This window comes from Sapajus apella, unplaced genomic scaffold (assembly GCF_009761245.1).
Source record: "Sapajus apella isolate SASKATOON/1434 unplaced genomic scaffold, GSC_monkey_1.0 scaffold2, whole genome shotgun sequence".
NCBI lineage: Eukaryota > Metazoa > Chordata > Mammalia > Primates > Cebidae > Sapajus > Sapajus apella.
In genome coordinates this window covers 78,525,738-78,532,441 of record NW_022436942.1, presented here as the reverse complement: position 1 = coordinate 78,532,441, position 6,704 = coordinate 78,525,738, and the positions used below count along the sequence as shown (strand labels likewise).

At 45.0% G+C, this 6,704-nt stretch overlaps 2 non-coding genes across 2 annotated transcripts; both read left to right on the top strand.

Annotated features, from left to right (window-relative positions):
- The first annotated feature begins 3,756 nt into the window (after positions 1-3,756).
- On the top strand, positions 3,757-3,897 carry LOC116528249. The gene has a single exon (XR_004258947.1). It is a non-coding gene; the product is annotated as a U4 spliceosomal RNA (small nuclear RNA).
- Positions 3,898-4,492: 595 nt separating this feature from the next.
- LOC116528239 lies at positions 4,493-4,633 on the top strand. Its single transcript, XR_004258939.1, has one exon. It is a non-coding gene; the product is annotated as a U4 spliceosomal RNA (small nuclear RNA).
- Positions 4,634-6,704: the final 2,071 nt, after the last annotated feature.

The following is a 6,704-nucleotide window of genomic DNA, read 5'->3' as shown; positions in this document are numbered from 1 at the left end:
CAAAGTGCTAGGATTACAGGCGTAAGCCACCGTGCCAGGCCATCTTTTTTCTTATTTTTTGTCTTTTTTTCTTTTCTCTGTGCCTATATATGCTTTACCCACATGAGACGTTTTGGTACAGACATGCAATGAGAAATAAGCACATCATTAATCATGGATCTAGATTTGACTTTTTTTTTTTTTTTTTTTTTTTAAGTTTTTGTGTTTTTAGTAGAGAGAGTTTCACCATGTTAGCCATGCTGGTCTCAAAGTCCTGGTCACTCAAGTGATCCGCTGGCCTCCGCCTCCCAAACAGCTGGGATAACAAGCCTGAGCCACTGTGCCCGGCCTAGATTTGACTCATTCTAAATGTCAGTGTTCATGATCCTTTTCATTCACAACGACAGAATCAGGTTCTCTGCTTTTGGCAGAATACCTTAAACTTGTAAAGAAATATGTTCATAAATATCTGAAAAAGTAATGTTTTTGTAGTTAATATGAAGCCAAATATATTATACATGGACTAATGTACTTAACTTGCTTGGATTCTCCAATTTTTTTTTTTTTTTTAAGACGGGGTTTCACCATCTTGGCCAGGCTAGTCTTGAACTCCTAACCTCAGGTGATCCACCCGCTTTGGCCTCCCAAAGTGCTGAGATTACAGGCGTAAGCCACCGCGCCCCGCGGATTCTCCAATTTTATTTATCATCTTGGTTTTTTATTAAGTTAATCAGCACAATGCCTGCATCTCACTCCCAGTGATTCTGATCTACAAATTTCCTAATTGTCCCTAATGTGTAGACAACAGAACCGCTGCTCTACAGCATAACCTAAATAAGATGTCAGTAAATTTGTGAGTGTTTTTGGACATAAAGATGGCAGCTAGCAGGGGCCTTGAAGACCACCTAAGGATTCCCTTCCCCCATTTTAAGAGGAGTGGCTCCCACCTGTAATCCCAACACTTTGGAAGGCCAAGACAGGAGGATCACTTGAGCCCAAAATGTTCAAGAGCAGCCTGGGCAAAATAGTGAGACCCGATCACTACAAAAAAATAAAATTAGCTGGGTGTGGTGTTGTGTGCCTCTAGTCCCAGCTATTCAGGAAGTTCAGGTGGGAGGCAATTTTTGCTCAGGAGGTCGAGGTAGCCCTCAAACTCCTGAACTCAAGGAAAGCTGTCGCCTTGGCCTCCCAAAGTGCTGGGAGGTGTGTGCCACCACGCCTGGCCTCCTTATCGACTTGCCAGCATCCTTTCACAAATCCCCTGACTCTGTGACAACATGCAGCTCTCCAGAAAGGTGCTTTGAAGACAAGACAAGATAGAGCACACAGTCCTCCATGTCTCTTCCCTAAGTTGCTATATTCATTGAAAGATAAATGACCCCAGTCCTTTCCTTTCCTTTTCCTGCACAAGATAATGTCTGATGGGGTTAGCAATGATATCTCTATAATCTATAACCAGATATACTCTTGCACCCAAACCTTGATGTGATTGTGCTTTAATGTAACTTTCAAGCAAGTTTAATGTGATTTCGCAGGTACTGAACACTCACCACTTGTATGTAAGTAGGCTGAAATTCTGTGTTGGACCAGTCTGATGGAACTTCCCATTCAATAGTCCTTGGTCTATAATCCTCAGTAAGACTTGTAAGTAAAACTAACTTTAATTCTTTTTTTCTTTTTATTTATTTATTTATTTATTTATTTATTTTTGAGATGGAGTTTCGCTCTTGTTACCCAGGCTGGAGTGCAATGGCGCGATCTCGGCTCACCGCAACCTCCGCCTCCCGGGTTCAGGCAATTCTCCTGCCCCAGCCTCCTGAGTCACTGGGATTACAGGCACGCACCACCATGCCCAGCTAATGTTTTGTATTTTTAGTAGAGACGGGGTTTCACCATGTTGACCAGGATGGTCTCGATCTCTTGACCTCATGATCCACCCGCCTCGGCCTCCCACAGTGCTGGGATTACAGGCTTGAGCCACCGCGCCCGGCCCTTTTTTTCTTTTTAAATTTGAGACAGTCTCGCTCTGTTGCCAGGCTGGAGTGCAGTGGCTCCATCTTGGCTCACTGAAGCCTCCCCCTCCTTGAATGAAGCTATTCTCCTGCCTCAGCCTCTGGAGTAGCTAGGATTATAGGCACCTGCCACCACACCCAGCTAATTTTTATACTTTTAGTAGAGATAGGGTTTCATCATATTAGCCAGGCCGGTTTTGAACTCCTGATCTCAGGTGATACACCTGCCTCAGCCTCCCAAAGTGCTGGGATTACAGGCGTGGTCCACTGTGCCCAGCCACTTTAATTCCTTTTTTTTTTTTTTTTTTTTTTTTTGTAGAAATGGAGTGTCGCTCTGTCGCCAGGCTACAGTGCGGTGGTGCAATCTCGCCTCAGCTCACTGCAATCTCCGCTTCATGGGTTCAAGTGATTCCCCGGCCTCGGCCTCCCCCGTAGCTGGGACTACAGGCGCACGCCACCACGCCCAGCTAATTTTTTGTATTTTAGTAGAGACGGGGTGATCTGCCTGTCTCAGCCTCCCAAAGTGCTGGCATTACAGGCATGGGCCACCGTGCCCAGCCAAGAAAACCTTCTGAATTAACATATGATCCAGCAATTTTACTTCTAGGTATATGCCCCAAGGAATAGCAAACAGGAACTTAAACTGACGCCTGTGCATACCAATAGCAGCATTGCCTAGGCAACAGGAGTGAAACTTCATATCAAAAAAAAAAAAAAAAAAAGAATGAATAGGCCAGTTACGGTGGCTCACACTTGTAATCCCAGCACTTTGGGAGGCCGACCTGGGCAGATCACCTGAGGTCAGGAGTTTGAGGCCATGCTGGCCAACCTTATGAAATCCTGTCTACTAAAAATACAAAGAAATTAGGCAGGTAATCCCAGCTACTTGGGAGACTGAGGCAGGCAAATCGCTTGAATCCGAGAGACAGAGGCTGCAGTGAGCCGAAATCACGCCAGTGCACTCCAGCCTAGGCAACAAGAACAAAAACTCCATCTCAAAAAAAAAAAAAAAACATAAAATCTCATACAATGAAATATTATTCAGCCATAAAAGTAATGAAATCCTGACATGCTACAACATGGATGAACCTTAAAAACATTATTCTAAATGAAATAAGAGTGACCCCAAAGGTCAAATATTGTATGATTCCATTTATATATATATATAAAGTGCCCACAGACTCATAGAGATACAAAGTCGAAAAGAGGTTGCCACGGGCTGGGAGGAGAAGGGAAGAGGGGGTAAGAGTTTAATGGGTACAGTCCCAATTTCCACCCGTGGGCATGGAAGATAAAGTTGTGGAGATCAGTGGTGGTGATGGTTGCACAATGAGAATATATATTCTATGCCGGTGAATTTACACTTAAAGGTTAAAATGATACATTGTATGTTTACTTTGCCACAAGTTAAAAAAAAAAGACAAAACAATAATTGTCTTTGGAGAAGTCAGTTACACTGAATCTGGAGCCAAGTGAACAGAACCCTGACTTAAATCCCTTTTCTCTCAACAGTCCCGTGCAATCTCTGAATTAAGTCTATTAGCATGTTCCTCCCATAATGCTTTGCTTCATATCCACCAAAACCTAGTTAAGTGAAATCAGCAAAAATATGTAGAAACTACCTACGTAGTTTAAAAACATATTCCTATGATGGCATAATTTTCAAAGAAACAATAATTGAAAATTTTTCCATGGGCCCTAAACTCAGCTTTGTGAAATAGGAAGCGGGCTTATTGGGAATGATGGGCAGCGGCCAAAATTCTTTAGCTTTGCGCAGTGGCAGTATCGTAGCCAATGAGGTTTATCCGAGGCGCGATTATTGCTAATTGAAAACTTTTCCCAATACCCCGCCGTGACGACTTGCAATATAGTCGGCACTGGCAATTTTTGACAGTCTCTACGGAGACTGATATTTTTCTCGTACTGGAAGAATAGACTATCACTAATTCTTTTAGTTGCGGTTCCTCACCGAGTAAGCATGGTTTTGAGTAGGTTCTGGTTGCTGTTTCCGTGATCTCTACTTAAGGTAAATAGGACGATATTGTGAAGTTTCTTGTCAGCCGGGCTGTTCTATTTCCTTGCTCTCCCGCTGTGTTCTCCATTCTGATTTTGTCACAGAGACGTTTATAAATTTTTCCCAGCTCTCCCTGCCTGCTGTTTCTGCACCCTCGAACACAGCGTTACTTTGTGCCCTCCGGCTCACTTTTCTCACCGCCTACTCTCCTCGCTCAAAATTCAAGTCTCAACCCTGTCATCTCTGTGACGTCACGCTGATTTGCATAAGATTCCCCAGCGTCCCAAGCGAATGTTCTTACAGTTTCCCAAATCTGAATGTTCGACACGAGATGTTCCAACAACAAGAAGCCTCCCACGTAGATGGGCATTAAATACAGCCGGTGGAGTGGGAACACGTCGTATCCACTGACGCGCTGGCAGGCACTCACCCTCAATGAAATAAGAGTCATCATCCGTGGGGGAGCGTGTGCGGCCCGTAAACGTTCAGCTTTGCGCAGTGGCAGTATCGTAGCCAATGAGGTTTATCCGAGGCGCGATTATTGCTAATTGAAAACTTTTCCCAATACCCCGCCATGACGACTTGAAATATAGTCGGCATTGGCAATTTTTGACAGTCTCTACGGAGACTGAATTATTTCAGGTTTAAAGAAAAGCTGAGAATATTTCACGGTTTTTATTTTGAGTTGGGTTTTCTTTTTCTGTAACCATGTTTCGGGGAAGTTTTGTTCTCATTTTAGTTTTATTAGAAATTGAGTGTTTTGAGTTTTTGTGTGAATACTGTGCCACGTTTTCCAAAATGTGAGTCATGTTATGTGTAGGAATTGGGTTTCCAGTCATCGCTGACCTTTATTCACATGCATCTAGCGAATTGGTCCACCTCGTTTGTCACTGAAGATCACAGATTCCCATAAAGAGAAGGGGAACTCTGAAACTAACACATTAACACATTCAAAATCTATCTATAATCCCAGCACTTTGGGAGGCCGAGGCGGGTGGATCACGAGGTCAAGAGATCGAGACCATCCTGGTCAACATGGTGAAACCCCGTCTCTACTAAAAATACAAAAATTAGCTGGGCGTGGTGGCGCGTGCCTGTAATCCCAGCTACTCGGGAGGCTGAGGCAGGAGAATTGCCTGAACCCAGGAGGTGGAGGTTGCGGTGAGCCGAGATCGCGCCATTGCACTCCAGCCTGGGTAACAAGAGCGAAACTCCATCTTAAAAAAAAAAAAAAAAAAAAAAGAAGAAGCCTTAACTAAGTCTAAAAATACACTCCAGTCATTTTTCAGTCTCAATTGGTTGCTGAGATGGCCCATTTGGGTGTCAGTTCAAGCATGGAGGAAATAAAAGATGAGTACTGCCACCCATGGCAAATTTTATATTGATCAGAAAGTCAGATGATGCCCTGGGAGTCTAAACATCATAATTATCTCCATTTACCTAGCATCAGGTTGGAATTCAATAGAGCTGAGTTCCCCCCTTTTTTTTCTTTAGATATGGGGTCTCAATCTGTCACTCCACTCACTTGCACTACACAGCTAGAGTGTAATGGTGCAAGCAAAGCTCACTGCAGCCTCAAACTCCTAGGCTCAAGCAATCCTCAGAGCTGGGTTCTCAATCCACTGCCTTTTTTTCTTTTCTTTTCTTTTCTTTTCTTTCTCTCTCTCTCTCTTTCTTTCTTTCTCTCTCCTTCCTTCCTTCCCTCCCTCCCTCCCTCCCTCCCTTCCTCCCTCCCTCCCTCCTTCCTTCCTTCCTTCCTTCCTTCCTTCCTTCTATGTAGTATCACTGTTGCCCAGGCTGGAGTGCAGTGGTACGATCTCAGCTCGCTGCAACCTCTGCCTCCCAGGTTCAAGTGATTCTCCTGCCTCAGCCTCCTGAGTAGCTAGGACTACAGGTGCATGTCACCATGCTGGCTATTTTTTTTTTTTTTTTTTTTTTTGTATTTTTAGTAGCAATGGGGATTCACCATGTTAGCCAGGGTGGTCTGGATCTCCTGACCTCATGATCAGCCGGCCTCGGTCTCCCAATGTGCTGGGATTACAGGCGTGAGTCACCGTGCCCAGCCTGGGAACAGAAACTCATACTTTGCCTTAACTCTCGGAGGCATATGTTTGCAAAGTCACTTTGGAGGCTGGGCACCGTGGCTCATGCCTGCAGTCCCAGCACTTTGAGAGGTTGAGGTGGGCGGATCACTTGAGCCCAGGAATTTCAGACCAGCCAGGACAACATGAGGAAACCCAGTCTCTACAAAAAATTCAAAAATTAGCCGGGCATGGTGGCAAGCGTCTGTAGTCCCAGCTGCTTGGGAGGCTGAGGTGGGAGGATTGCTTGAGCTGCAGAGGTAGAGGCTGCAGTGAGCCATGACACTGTCTCCAGCAAACAAAAAACAAAAAAAAAACAAAAAATGAAACAAAACTTTGGAGAGGAATTTACAATGCACTGACAGTTAAAGGACCAGAGTAGGGGCCGGGCACGGTGGCTCAAGCCTGTAATCCCAGCACTTTGGGAGGCTGAGGCGGGTGGATCACGAGGTCAAGAGATCGAGACCACCCTGGTCAACATGGTGAAACTAAAACTACAAAAAATTTGCTGGGCATGGTGGCGCGTGCCTGTAGTCCCAGCTACTCAGGAGGCTGAGGCAGGAGAATTGCCTGAACCCAGGAGGCGGAGGTTGCGGTGAGCCGAGATCGCGCCATTGC